Genomic DNA, 15,567 nt, shown 5'->3' with positions numbered 1-15,567 from the left:
CATCCTGACTAGACTACGTTAGCGTGGCGGCATCCTGACTAGACTACGTTAGCACATCAGCATCCTGACTAGACTACGTTAGCGTGGCGGCATCCTGACTAGACTACGTTAGCACATCAGCATCCTGACTAGACTACGTTAGAGTGGCGGCATCCTGACTAGACTACGCTAGCGTGGCGGCATCCTGACTAGACTACGTTAGCGTGGAGGCATCCTGACTAGACTACGTTAGCGTGACGGCAACCTGACAAGACTACGTTAGCGTGGCGGCATCCTGACTAGACTACGCTAGCGTGGCGGCATCCTGACTAGACTACGTTAGTGTGGTGGCATCCTGACTAGACTACGTTAGCGTGGCGGCATCCTGACTAAACTACATTAGCGTGGAGGCATCCTGACTAGACTACGTTAGCGTGGCGGCATCCTGACTAGACTACGTTAGCGTGGAGGCATCCTGACTAGACTACGTTAGCGTGGCGGCATCCTGACTAGACTACGTTAGCACGTCAGCATCCTGACTAGACTACGTTAGAGTGGCGGCATCCTGACTAGACTACGTTAGCACATCAGCATCCTGACTAGACTTCGTTAGCGTGGTGGCATCCTGTCTAGACCACGTTAGCGTGGAGGCATCCTGACTAGACTACGTTAGAGTGGAGGCATCCTGACTAGACTACGTTAGTGTGGAGGCATCCTGACTAGACTACGTTAGCGTGGCGGCATCCTGACTAGACTACGTTAGCACATCAGCATCCTGACTAGACTACGTTAGCGTGGCGGCATCCTGACTAGACTACGTTAGCACAACAGCATCCTGACTAGACTACGTTAGAGTGGCGGCATCCTGACTAGACTACGTTAGCGTGGAGGCATCCTGACTAGACTATGTTAGCGTGGCGGCATCCTGACTAGACTACGTTAGCGTGGAGGCATCCTGACTAGACTATGTTAGCGTGGCGGCATCCTGACTAGACTACGTTAGCGTGGCGGCATCCTGACTAGACTACGTTAAAGTGGACTACCGTATAGAGACCTACAGCAGTCAGCCAGGACTACCGTATAGAGACCTACAGCAGTCAGCCAGGACTACCATATAGAGACCTGCAGCAGTCAGCCAGTATTATTGTATAGAGACCTGCAGCAGTCAGACAGTATTACGGTATAGAGACATGCAACAGTCAGCCAGGACTACGGTATAGAGACCTGCAGCAGTCAGCCAGGACTACGGTATAGAGACATGCAACAGTCAGCCAGGACTACGGTATAGAGACCTGCAGCAGTCAGCCAGGACTACGGTATAGAGACCTGCAGCAGTCAGCCAGGACTACGGTATAGAGACCTGCAACAGTCAGCCAGGACTACAGTATAGAGACCTGCAGCAATCAGCCAGGACTACAGTATAGAGACCTGCAGCAGTCAGCCAGGACTACAGTATAGAGACCTGCAGCAGTCAGCCAGGACTACGGTATAGAGACCTGCAGCAATCAGCCAGGACTACAGTATAGAGACCTGCAGCAATCAGCCAGGACTACGGTATAGAGACCTGCAACAGTCAGCCAGGACTACAGTATAGAGACCTGCAGCAATCAGCCAGGACTACGGTATAGAGACCTGCAACAGTCAGCCAGGACTACAGTATAGAGACCTGCAGCAATCAGCCAGGACTACGGTATAGAGACCTGCAACAGTCAGCCAGGACTACCGTATAGAGACCTGCAGCAATCAGCCAGGACTACAGTATAGAGACCTGCAGCAGTCAGCCAGGACTACGGTATAGAGACCTGCAACAGTCAGCCAGGACTACCGTATAGAGACCTGCAGCAATCAGCCAGGACTACAGTATAGAGACCTGCAGCAATCAGCCAGGACTACGGTATAGAGACCTGCAACAGTTGAAGGTGCAGTCGAAGGATCTGGAAATCAGGATACCTACCGGTCATCACTTAATTTCTTGATTATACCCATTGATTCTTATGGATTAACCTTGAGTTAACTAGTTTCAGACGGGTTACATAACATTACGCTAATAAATGAATCCCAGACTGTAGCTTTAAAATGTAGAGAACCAGCTTGGCTCGCTCTCTCCTCTTGGAGTTAATTAGTTATCCTATCCCTGTGTAGCAGTGTCTAGATGTGGTAAATATTGAATTTGATTTCTTCTTTTCTTAGCCTCATCATGAATATTTGATAACGTTTTCGTGCGTTTTCACAATGAAAAATGTAAGAGCACGTGACGTGACGGGGGGTGGGGGGGGGGTTTGGATAACGAACTTCTCAAATCGGATCGGTTCAGGACGGCTGGGGACCCTGCCAACCCATGCCATGTATCCTGACCACACGTTTATGTTAACGAACTAACCCAGACTAGGTTGACCCAGGCTATCTGGATCACTATGAGACCTGTTATAACCAGGTCCCAGATCTGTTTGTGCTGTCTTACCAACTCCTATGGTTGTTCAGGACCAGGCTAATCGAACATAGAAGTTGTCAAGACAACACAAACAGATCTGTGACCCCCAGGCTTCTCGTGCTATGCTCTATTCAACGGCAATATAATGTATGCATGACTAAAAGGCTTTGGATAAAAATGTCTGCCAAATGGCCCATATCATATTATTGTATTACATTCTGTATATTAAGGGTTGTATCATTCTGACTACCACTGTCAAGTCCACTTGGAGTACTGAAAGAATCCTCTGTACTGAGGGATCATGGGGAGAATTATGTGAAAGGTATTATTGTTTCAGACTGGTTGGAGTTGAGTTGAGACTGGCTGACAACATTAGGATAAGGAAAAAGGGAGAAGAGAGAGAGAGAGAGAGAGAGATGAGGGGGGAGCGAGAAAGGGTGAAAGGGAGAGAGCAAACAGAGAGAGAGAAAGAAAGAAAGAAAGATAGAAAGAAAGAGAAAAGAAGAGAGAAGGATAGCAGAGACAAAGAGAGGGGGGGAGAGATAAAGAGGGCTTGGATACATCAGGGGATATCAGGACCTGGTCGGCTAGCTAGCTAGGGAACTGGGCCGTTCTGTCATGGTAGTAGTACTTGTACTCTGTTTTTACCAAAAGCTTTTAAAGTGGTGAATTTCCACATTCCCCTTTCCACGATGGCCAAAAGTAAATTCTCTCAACAGCCAAACAGCCTCAACAGCCCCCCCCCCCCCCCCCACCCATCTACACACAATACCTCATAATGAGAAAGTACAAAAAAAGTTATACTTTTGACTCATCTGTCCATAGAACATTCTTTCCAAGAGCCTTGATTATCATCCAGGTGCTTCTTGGGAAAACTTGAGTCAATTTACGAGGTATCCCCCTTTTCTTTTTTTGGACGAGATGGGTCCGGTTATGTCAGGTGAAAACCAAACACTGCATTCCACAGTAAGAACCTCATACAAGCATGGTGGTGGTAGTAGTGTGATAGGTTTGGGGACGCTTTGCTGTCTCAGGACCTGGATGACTTGCCTTAATAGAAGGAACCATAAATTCTGCTCTGTATCAGAGAATTCTACAGGACAATGTCAGGCCATCCTTCTGTGAGCTGAAGCAGAAACACAGCTGGGTCATGTAGCGAAACACACAATCAAATCTACATGAAAATGGTTAAAAAAGCAACAAATTTGAAGTTTTTGAATGGCCTAGTTAAAGTCCAGACCTAATCCCAATTAAGATGTTGTGACAAGACTTGAAACAAGTAGATCATGCTTGAAAAAACACAAACGTCGCTAAATGTAAGCAGCTCTGCATGTAAGAGTGGGCCAAAATTCCTCCACAGCGACGTGAGAGACTGACCAACAACTACAGGAAGCACACTCAATAAATTGGATGCAGTCTGTCAACGTGCCATCCGTTTTGTCACCAAAGTCCCATATACTACCCACCACTGTGACCTGTACACTCTCGTTGGCTGGCCCTCGCTTCATACTCGTCGCCAAACCCACTGGCTCCAGGTCATCTACAAGACCCTGCTAGGTAAAGTCCCCCCTTATCTCAGCTCACTGGTCACCATAGCAGCACCCACCTGTAGCACGCGCTCCAGCAGGTATATCTCTCTGGTCACCCCCAAAGCCAATTCCTCCTTTGGCCATCTCTCCTTCCAGTTCTCTGCTGCCAATGACTGGAACGAACTACAAAAATCTCTGAAAATGGAAACACTTATCTCCCTCACTAGCTTTAAGCACCAGCTGTCAGAGCAGCTCACATATCACTGCACCTGTACATAGCCCATCTATAATTTAGCCTAAACAACTACCTCTTCCCCTACAGTATTTATTTATTTATTTTGCTCCTTTGCACCCCATTATTTATATTTCTACTTTGCACTTTCTTCCACTACAAATCTACCATTCCAGTGTTTTACTTGCTATATTGTATTTACTTCGCCACCATGGCCTTTTTTGCCTTTACCTCCCTTATCTCACCTCATTTGCTCACATTGTATATAGACTTATTTTTCTACTGTATTATTGACTGTATGTTTGTTTTACTCCATGTGTAACTCTGTGTTGTTGTATGTGTCGAACTGCTTTGCTTTATCTTGGCCAGGTCACAATTGTAAATGAGAACTTGTTCTTATCTTGCCTACCTGGTTAAATAATGGTGAAATAAAAAATATACATATTTTTTTTAAATGGTTGTAGTCATTGCAGCTAAAGATGGTACAACCAGTTATTGAGTGTAAGACTGTAATTATTTTTTCACACAGGGGCATTGGGGGTTGCATAAGTTTGTTAATTAATTAAATACGTATTTTTTTTGTAAGCTCAGGTTCCCTTTATCTAATATTATGTTTTGGTTGAAGATCTGATAACTTTCTGTATCAAAAATATAGAAAATCTAAAAAGGGGCAAATACTTTTTCACAGCACTGTAAGTAGTCATACACCAGTGTCTGTACTTTGTAGAAGCAGTGATTACAGCCATGAGTCATTCTGGGTAAGTCTCTAAGAGCTTTCCACACCTGGATTGTGCAACATTTGCCAATTTATTATTTTCTAAATTCTTCCAAGCTCTGTCAAATTGGTTGTTGATCGTTGCTAGACAATCCATTTAGTTTCTTTTTCATTTATTTTTTTGTATTTTCCCCTTTTTCTCCACAATTTTTTGGTCTAGTCTCATCGCTGCAACTCCCCAACGGGCTCGGGAGAGGCGAAGGTAGAGTCATATGTCCTCCGAAACATGACCCGCCAAACTGTGCTCCTTAACACCCGCCAGCTTAACCCGGAAGCCAGCCGCACCAATGTGTCGGAGGAAACACCGTTCAACTGGCACCCGGGGTCAGCCCGCAGGCTCCTGGCCCGCCACAAGGAGTTGCTAGAGCGCGATGAGCCAAGTAAAGCCCCACCGGCCAAACCCTCCCTTAACCCAGACGATGCTGGGCCAATTGTGTGCCGTCCTATGGGACTCCCGACCACGGCCGGTTGTGGCACAGCCCGGGATATGAACCCGGAACCCGCCTCTAGCACTACTGCATGCTATGCAGTGCCTTAGACCGCTGCGCCACTCGGGAGCCCCTTTGCTCCTTTTTTTTATCCTGAAAACTCCCCAGTCCTTAAAACGATTGCAAGCATATCCATAACATGATGCAGCCACCACTATGCTCGAAATTATGGAGCGTGGTACTCAGTAATGTGTTATGTTGGATTTGCCCCAAACATAATACTTTATATTCAGTATTACTTTAGTGCCTTATTGCAAACAGGATGCATGTTATGGAATATTTTTATTCTGTACCGGCTTCCTTCTTTTCACTCTGTCATTTAGGTTAATATTGTTGACTAACTACAATGTTGTTGATCCATCCTCAGTTTTCTCCTATCACAGCCATTCAAATCTGTAACTGTTTTAAAGTCACCATTTGCCTCATGGCACAATCGCTGAGTGGTTTCCTTCCTCTCTGGCAACTGAGTTAGGAAGGACGCCTGTATCTTTGTTGTGACTGGGTGTATTGATGCACCATCCAAAGTGTAATAATAACTTCACAATGAAAAAGGGATATTCAATGTCTGCTTTTAAATGTTTTACTCATCTACAAATAGGTGCCCATCTTTGCAAGGCATTGGAAAACCTCCCTGGTCTTTCAAATCAAATCAAATCATTGGTCACATACACATGGTTAGCAGATGTTAATGCGAATGTAGCGAAATGCTTGTGCTTCTAGTTCCGATATAATATCTAACAAGTAATCTAACAAATTCACAATGACTACCTCATACACACAAATGTAAAGGGATGAATAAGAATATGTACATATAAATATATGTATGAGCGATGGCCGTGTGGCATAAGCAAGATGCAGTAGATGGTATAGAGTACAGTATATACATATGAAATTAGTAATCTAGGATATGTAGACATTATTAAAGTTGCGTTATTTAAAGTGACTAGTGATACATTTATTACATCCAATTTTTTATTATTAAAGTGGCCAGAGATTTGAGTCTATATGTTTGCAGCAGCCACTCTGTGTTAGTGATGGCTGTTTAACAGTCTGATGGCCTTGAGAGAGAAGCTGTTTTTCAGTCTCAGCTTTGATGCACCTGTACTGACCTCACCTTCTGGATGATAGCGGGGTGAACAGGCAGCGGCTCGGGTGGATGTTGTCCTTGATGATCTTTTTGGCCTTCCTGTGACATCGGGTGTTGTAGGTGTCCTGGAGGGCAGGTAGTTTGCCCCCGGTGATGCGTTGTGCAGAACACACTTCCCTCTGGAGAGCCTTGCGGTTGTGGGCGGAGCAGTTGCCGTACCAGATGATGATACTGCCCGACAGGATGCTCTCGATTGTGCATCTGTAAAAGTTTGTGAGTGTTTTAGGTGACAAGCCAAATTTCTTCAGCCTCCTGGGGTTGAAGAGGCGTGGTTGCGCCTTCTTCACCTCGCTGTCTGTGTGGGTGGACCATTGCAGTTTGTCCGTGATGTGTACGCCGAGGACCCTAAAACTTTCCACCTTCTCCACTACTGTCCCATCGATGTGGATAGGGGCGTGCTCCTCTGCTGTTTCCGGAAGTTGACGATCATCTCCTTTGTTTTGTTGACGTTGAGTGTGAGGTTATTTTCCTGACACCACACTCCGAGGGCCCTCACCTCCTCCCTGTAGGCCGTCTCGTCATTGTTGGTAATCAAGCCTACCACTGTAGTGTCGTCTGCAAACTTGATGATTGAGTTGGAGGCGTGCATGGCATCGCAGTCATGGGTGAACAGGGAGTACAGGAGAGGGCTGAGAACGCACCCTTGTGGGGCCCCAGTGTTGAGGATCAGCGGGGTGGAGATGTTGTTTCCTACCCTCACCACCTGGGGGCGGCCTGTCAGAAAGTCCAGGACCCAGCTGCACAGGGCGGGGTCGAGACTCAAGGTCTCAAGCTTAATGACGAGTTTGGAGGGTACTATGGTGTTAAATGCTAAGCTGTAGTCAATGAACAGCATTCTTACATTGGTATTCCTCTTGTCCAGATGGGTTAGGGCAGTGTGCAGTGTGATGGCAATTGCGTCGTCTGTGGACCGATTGGGGCAGTATGCAACTGAAGTGGGTCTAGGGTGTCAGGTAGGGTGGAGGTGATATGATCCTTGACTAGTGTCTCAAAGCACTTCATGATGACGGAAGTGAGTGCTACGGGGTGATAGTCATTTAGCTCAGTTACCTTAGCTATCTAGGAAATAGGAACAATGGTGGCCCTCTTGAAGCATGTGGGAACAGCAGACTGGGATAGGGATTGATTGAATATGTCCGTAAACACCCCAGCCAGCTGGTCTGCGCAAGCTCTAAGGACGCGGCTATGGATGCCGTCTGGGCCGGCACCCTTGCGAGGATTAACACATTTAAAGGTTTTACTCACGTTGGCCGCGGTGAAGGAGAGCCCACAGGCTTTGGTAGCAGGCCGTGTCAGTGGCACTGTTTTTCTCTCAAAGCGAGCAAAGAAGTTGTTTAGTTTGTCTGGGAGCAAGATGTCGATGTCCGCGACGGGGCTGCTTTTCTTTTTGTAGTCCGTGATTGTCTGTAGATCCTGCCACATACATCTCATGTTTGAGCCGTTGAATTGTGACTTATTTTGTCTCTATACTGACGCTTTGCTTGTTTGATTGCCTTGCGGAGGGAATAGCTACACTGTTTGTATTCGGTCATGTTTCCAGTCGCCTTGCCATGATTAAAAGCGGTGGTTCGCGCTTTCAGTTTGGGTGAATGCTGCCATAAATCCACAGTTTCTGGTTAGAGAAGGTTTTAATAGTCACAGTGGGTACAACATCACCGATCCACTTGCTAATAAACTCGCTCACCGAGTCAGCGTATATGTCAATGTTGTTGTCTGAGGCTACCCGGAACTGTCACGTCCTGACCAGTATAGGGGTTATTTGTGAATGTAGTTTGGTCAGGACGTGGCAGAGGGTATTTGTTTTATGTGGTTCGGGGTGGTGGTTTGTTTAGAAGGGTGTTTGATTTATTATTTCCGGGTTTTGGGTTATGTTCTATGTTTTTGTATTTCTATGTTCTTTCTAGTTTAGTATTTTCTATTTTAGGTAATTGGGTGTTGGACTCTCAATTGAAGTGTTTGTAGTTGCCTTTGATTGAGAGTCCTATATATAGGGATGTGTTTTGTTTGTTAATTATGGGTAGTTGTTTTTGCATTGCGTTGGTGTAGCCTGCAAAACTGTTTCCTGTCGTCGTTTCGTTGTTTTTTGGTGTTCACATTCAATAAATATAATGATGAGCACGCAACCCGCTGCGCCTTGGTCCTCTCTTCACGAAGACAGCCGTTACAGGAACATAACCCAGTCCATGTGATCAAAGCAATCTTGAAGCGTGGAATCCGATTGGTCAGACCAGCGTTGAACAGACCTGAGCACGGGCGTTTCCTGTTTTAGTTTCTGTCTATAGGCTGGGAGCAACAAAATGGAGTCGTGGTCAGATTTGCCAAAGGGAGGGCGGGGGAGGGCTTTGTATACATCGCGGAAGTTAGAGTTGCAATGATCCAGAATGCTACCAGCTCATGCAGCGCATTCGATATGGTGATAGATTTTAGGAAGCCTTGTGGTTGAATCTGTGTTTGAAATTCACTCCTCGACTGAGGGACCTTACAGATAATTGTATGTGTGGGGTACAGAGATGAGGTAGTCATTCAAAAATCATGTTAAACACTATTATTGCACACAGTGAATCCATGCAACTTATTATGTGACTTGTTAAGCACTTTTATTTTTTTACTTATTGACTCAAGACATTTCAGCTTTTCATTTTTAATTAATTTGTAAACATTTCTAAAAACATAATTCCACTTTGACATTATGGGTTATTGTGGGTAGGCCAGTGACAAAAAAAAAATTGACATTTAATCAATTTTAAATTCAGGTTGTAACACAACAAAATGTGGAAAAAGTCAAGGGGTGTGAATACTTTCTGAAGGCTCTGTAAATGACAAACAAACATACAGTACAGTTTAGGGTTGTCAAATCCCAGTAGTCTCCCCCCAAATCCCAGTAGTCTCCCCCAAATCCCAGTAGTCTTCCCCCAAATCCCAGTAGTCTCCCCCCAAATCCCAGTAGTCTCCCCCCAAATCCCAGTAGTCTTCCCCAAATCCCAGTAGTCTTCCCCCAAATCCCAGTAGTCTTCCCCCAAATCCCAGTAGTCTTCCCCCAAATCCCAGTAGTCTCCCCCAAATCCCAGTAGTCTCCCCCCAAATCCCAGTAGTCTCACCCCAAATCCCAGTAGTTTCCCCCCAAATCCCAGTAGTCTTCCCCCAAATCCCAGTAGTCTCCCCCCAAATCCCAGTAGCCTTCCCCCAAATCCCAGTAGTCTCCCCCAAATCCTAGTAGTCTCCCCCCAATCCCAGTAGTCTCCCCCAAATCCCAGTAGTCTTCCCCAAATCCCAGTAGTCTTCCCCCAAATCCCAGTAGTCTTCCCCCAAATCCCAGTAGTCTCCCCCAAATCCCAGTAGTCTTCCCCCAAATCCCAGTAGTCTCCCCCCAAATCCCAGTAGTCTTCCCCCAAATCCCAGTAGTCTTCCCCCAAAATTCCTGGAATCAGGATATCAACCAGGATATCTGGAAAGCCTAGAAATATGATGGAAAGTTACCAGAATTTTGCAAACCCCAGTACACCCCTAGTACAGTAACGTACAATATGTTATGTTACCCTGTCAACTGGCTTACAGGGCATTACCATTGGGTGGTAGGGTAGGGGTTCCCTAATATAGTGACCAATGACAACACAGTGGGTCACATCCAGATTTGTAGAACTATAATCCTCTCATGTAAAGCTGCTAGTTGCTGTGCCACTGTTGTCATCCTCTGAGCTAAAACAATAAAAAGCTCTTGGTAAACAGTTATTAGGCTTGTGGACATTAGGATGTTGTGCTTTGTTTATGTGCTTTGTTTATGTGCTTTGTGTATGTACGTAGCATTAGCAGTCACTCAACGCTATCTACTTGATGTAAATAAAACCCCAATTTTAATTTTAAGAACAATAGTTATATTTACATAATAATCACTATAATAAATCAGACAAAATGTCTGCCAATTTAAAGCACCAACACTACAGCGAGCCAGTCAGACAGAGACATAGTACTGTTGAGGCCTTTTACTACACCTCAGAAAAACATGGAAGGCAGATGTGATGTTTTCTAATATCTATAAATTACCCTGTATGAACGAGAGAGGAGAAAGAGGGGGAGGGAGAGAGGAGAAAGAGGGGGAGAGGAGAAAGAGGGGAGGGAGAGAGAGAGAGAGAGGGGAGGGAGAGAGAGCGAGGTGAGAGGGAGAGAGAGAAAGGGGGAGGGAGAGAGAGAGGAGAGAGGAGAAAAAGGGGGAGGGAGAGAGACAGAGGAGAAAGAGGGTGAGGGAGAGAGAGAGAGGAGAAAGAGGGGGAGAGAGAGAGAGAGAGAGGGGGAGGGAGAGAGAGCGAGGTGAGAGAGAGGGAGAGAGAGGAGAAAAAGGGGGAGGGAGAGAGACAGAGGAGAAAGACGGGGAGGGAGAGAGCGAGAGGAGAAAGAGGGGGAGAGAGAGAGAGACAGAGGAGAAAGAGGGGGAGAGAGAGAGAGGGAGAGAGAGAGAGATGGAGAGAGAGAGAGAGAGAAAAGGAGTGAGTCAGAGGAGTGTGTGTGTATGTGTGTGTGTGAGTGTGTTTTAAGAGTGTGTGCTGAGCACCACTACAAAGCCGGTCATGTTGCAGCAGAATATCATCTCCTTTATTAACCCTCTGAGTCATCAAAGCCTCTGGCTACGTCTCAAATGGCACCTCATTCCCTATGTAGTGCACTACGTTTGACCAGGAATGCATCTTCTCTTTTCTCTCTGAACAGCTCTAAAAGTGTAATGTACTTTTTCCAACAGCCTAGCGCTGAGGGAAGAGTCCTACCAACAGCCTAGCGCTGAGGGAAGAGTCCTACCAACAGCCTAGTGCTGAGTGAAGAGTCCTACCAACAGCCTAGCGCTGAGGGAAGAGTCCTACCAACAGCCTAGTGCTGAGGTGAAGAGTCCTACCAACAGCCTAGCGCTGAGGGAAGAGTCCTACCAACAGCCTAGTGCTGAGGGAAGAGTCCTACCAACAGCCTAGTGCTGAGGGAAGAGTCCTACCAACAGCCTAGCGCTGAGGGAAGAGTCCTACCAACAGCCTAGCGCTGAGGGAAGAGTCCTACCAACAGCCTAGTGCTGAGGGAAGAGTCCTACCAACAGCCTAGTGCTGGGTGAAGAGTCCTACCAACAGCCTAGTGCTGAGGGAAGAGTCCTACCAACAGCCTAGTGCTGAGGGAAGAGTCCTACCAACAGCCTAGTGCTGAGGGAAGAGTCCTACCAACAGCCTAGCGCTGAGGGAAGAGTCCTACCAACAGCCTAGCGCTGAGGGAAGAGTCCTACCAACAGCCTAGTGCTGAGGGAAGAGTCCTACCAACAGCCTAGTGCTGAGGGAAGAGTCCTACCAACAGCCTAGCGCTGAGGGAAGAGTCCTACCAACAGCCTAGCGCTGAGGGAAGAGTCCTACCAACAGCCTAGTGCTGGGTGAAGAGTCCTACCAACAGCCTAGCGCTGAGGGAAGAGTCCTACCAACAGCCTAGTGCTGGGTGAAGCGTCCTACATACAGCCTAGTGCTGAGGGAAGAGTCCTACCAACAGCCTAGTGCTGGGTGAAGGGTCCTACCAACAGCCTAGTGCTGGGTGAAGAGTCCTACCAACAGCCTAGCGCTGAGGGAAGAGTCCTACCAACAGCCTAGTGCTGGGTGAAGCGTCCTACATACAGCCTAGTGCTGAGGGAAGAGTCCTACCAACAGCCTAGCGCTGAGGGAAGAGTCCTACCAACAGCCTAGTGCTGGGTGAAGAGTCCTACCAACAGCCTAGTGCTGGGTGAAGAGTCCTACCAACAGCCTAGCGCTGAGGGAAGAGTCCTACCAACAGCCTAGTGCTGAGGGAAGAGTCCTACCAACAGCCTAGTGCTGGGTGAAGCGTCCTACCAACAGCCTAGTGCTGGGTGAAGCGTCCTACATACAGCCTAGTGCTGGGTGAAGCGTCCTACATACAGCCTAGTGCTGGGTGAAGCGTCCTACCAACAGCCTAGTGCTGGGTGAAGAGTCCTACCAACAGCCTAGTGCTGGGTGAAGAGTCCTACCAACAGCCTAGTGCTGAGGGAAGAGTCCTACCAACAGCCTAGTGCTGAGGGAAGAGTCCTACCAACAGCCTAGTGCTGAGGGAAGAGTCCTACCAACAGCCTAGTGCTGGGTGAAGAGTCCTACCAACAGCCTAGTGCTGAGGGAAGAGTCCTACCAACAGCCTAGTGCTGGGTGAAGAGTCCTACCAACAGCCTAGTGCTGAGGGAAGAGTCCTACCAACAGCCTAGTGCTGGGTGAAGAGTCCTACCAACAGCCTAGTACTGGGTGAAGAGCCCTACCAACAGCCTAGTGCTGGGTGAAGAGTCCTACCAACAGCCTAGTGCTGGGTGAAGAGTCCTACCAACAGCCTAGTACTGGGTGAAGAGCCCTACCAACAGCCTAGTGCTGGGTGAAGAGCCCTACCAACAGCCTAGTGCTGGGTGAAGAGTCCTACCAACAGCCTAGTACTGGGTGAAGAGCCCTACCAACAGCCTAGTGCTGGGTGAAGAGTCCTACCAACAGCCTAGTGCTGGGTGAAGAGTCCTACCAACAGCCTAGTACTGGGTGAAGAGTCCTACCAACAGCCTAGTGCTGGGTGAAGAGTCCTACCAACAGCCTAGCGCTGAGGGAAGAGTCCTACCAACAGCCTAGTGCTGGGTGAAGAGTCCTACCAAGGGTCCACTGGGTGAAGAGTCCTACCAACAGCCTAGTGCTGAGGGAAGAGTCCTACCAACAGCCTAGTGCTGAGGGAAGAGTCCTACCAACAGCCTAGTGCTGGGTGAAGAGTCCTACCAACAGCCTAGTGCTGGGTGAAGAGTCCTACCAACAGCCTAGTGCTGGGTGAAGAGTCCTACCAACAGCCTAGTGCTGAGGGAAGAGTCCTACCAACAGCCTCGTGCTGAGGGAAGAGTCCTACCAACAGCCTAGTGCTGAGGGAAGAGTCCTACCAACAGCCTCGTGCTGAGGGAAGAGTCCTACCAACAGCCTAGCGCTGAGGGAAGAGTCCTACCAACAGCCTAGTGCTGGGTGAAGAGTCCTACCAACAGCCTAGTGCTGGGTGAAGAGTCCTACCAACAGCCTAGTGCTGAGGGAAGAGTCCTACCAACAGCCTAGCGCTGAGGGAAGAGTCCTACCAACAGCCTAGCGCTGAGGGAAGAGTCCTACCAACAGCCTAGTGCTGGGTGAAGAGTCCTACCAACAGCCTAGTGCTGGGTGAAGAGTCCTACCAACAGCCTAGCGCTGAGGGAAGAGTCCTACCAACAGCCTAGTGCTGAGGGAAGAGTCCTACCAACAGCCTAGTGCTGAGGGAAGAGTCCTACCAACAGCCTAGTGCTGAGGGAAGAGTCCTACCAACAGCCTAGTGCTGGGGGAAGAGTCCTACCAACAGCCTAGTGCTGGGTGAAGAGTCCTACCAACAGCCTAGTGCTGGGTGAAGAGTCCTACCAACAGCCTCGTGCTGAGGGAAGAGTTCTACCAAGGGTCCACTGGGTGAAGAGTCCTACCAACAGCCTAGTGCTGAGGGAAGAGTCCTACCAACAGCCTAGTGCTGAGGGAAGAGTCCTACCAACAGCCTAGTGCTGAGGGAAGAGTCCTACCAACAGCCTAGTGCTGGGTGAAGAGTCCTACCAACAGCCTAGTGCTGAGGGAAGAGTCCTACCAACAGCCTAGTGCTGAGGGAAGAGTCCTACCAACAGCCTAGCGCTGAGTGAAGAGTCCTACCAACAGCCTCGTGCTGAGGGAAGAGTTCTACCAAGGGTCCACTGGGTGAAGAGTCCACTGGGTGAAGAGTCCATTCATCTCACAAAGTGGAAATGTCATCATCATACTTCTCTGATTTGGTTGGACCTTAAAGTGAAAGAAAATACCAAATACCTTGATCGTTTCACAGACCTAGTGGTTCATACCCTAACCGCTCCGCACAGACCTAGTGGTTCATATCCTAACCGCTCCGCACAGACCTAGTGGTTCATATCCTAACCGCTCCCCACAGACCTAGTGGTTCATATCCTAACCGCTCCACACAGACCTAGTGGTTCATATCCTAACCTCTCCGCACAGACCTAGTGGTTCATTACATTTTTACATTTTAGTCATTTAGCAGACGCTCTTATCCAGAGCGACTTACAGTAGTGAACGCATACATTTCCTACATTTTTTTTTTCTTTATTTATTTTTTTCTGTGCTGGCCCCCCGTGGGAATCGAACCCACAACCCTGGCGTTGCAAACACCATGCTCTACCAACTGAGCTACAGGGAAGCTATGAACCACTCCGCACAGACCTAGTGGTTCATATCCTAACCTCTCCCCACAGACCTAGTGGTTCATATCCTAACCGCTCCCCACAGACCTAGTGGTTCATATCCTAACCGCTCCCCACAGACCTAGTGGTTCATATCCTAACCGCTCCACACAGACCTAGTGGTTCATATCCTAACCGCTCCGCACAGACCTAGTGGTGCATATCCTAACCGCTCCGCACAGACCTAGTGGTTCATATCCTAACCGCTCCGCACAGACCTAGTGGTTCATATCCTAACTGCTCCACACAGACCTAGTGGTTCATATCCTAACCTCTCCGCACAGACCTAGTGGTTCATATCCTAACCGCTCCACACAGACCTAGTGGTGCATATCCTAACCGCTCCGCACAGACCTAGTGGTTCATATCCTAACTGCTCCACACAGACCTAGTGGTTCATATCCTAACCGCTCCGCACAGACCTAGTGGTTCATATCCTAACCGCTCCACACAGACCTAGTGGTGCATATCCTAACCGCTCCGCACAGACCTAGTGGTTCATATCCTAACCGCTCCGCACAGACCTAGTGGTTCATATCCTAACTGCTCCACACAGACCTAGTGGTTCATATCCTAACCTCTCCGCACAGACCTAGTGGTTCATATCCTAACCGCTCCGCACAGACCTAGTGGTTCATATCCTAACCGCTCCACACAGACCTAGTGGTGCATATCCTAACCGCTCCACACAGACCTAGTGGTTCATAT

Source organism: Salmo salar, chromosome ssa09, assembly GCF_905237065.1.
Source record: "Salmo salar chromosome ssa09, Ssal_v3.1, whole genome shotgun sequence".
Lineage (NCBI taxonomy): Eukaryota > Metazoa > Chordata > Actinopteri > Salmoniformes > Salmonidae > Salmo > Salmo salar.
The sequence above is the reverse complement of the archived record's forward strand: the minus strand, read 5'-3'. Positions refer to the sequence as shown.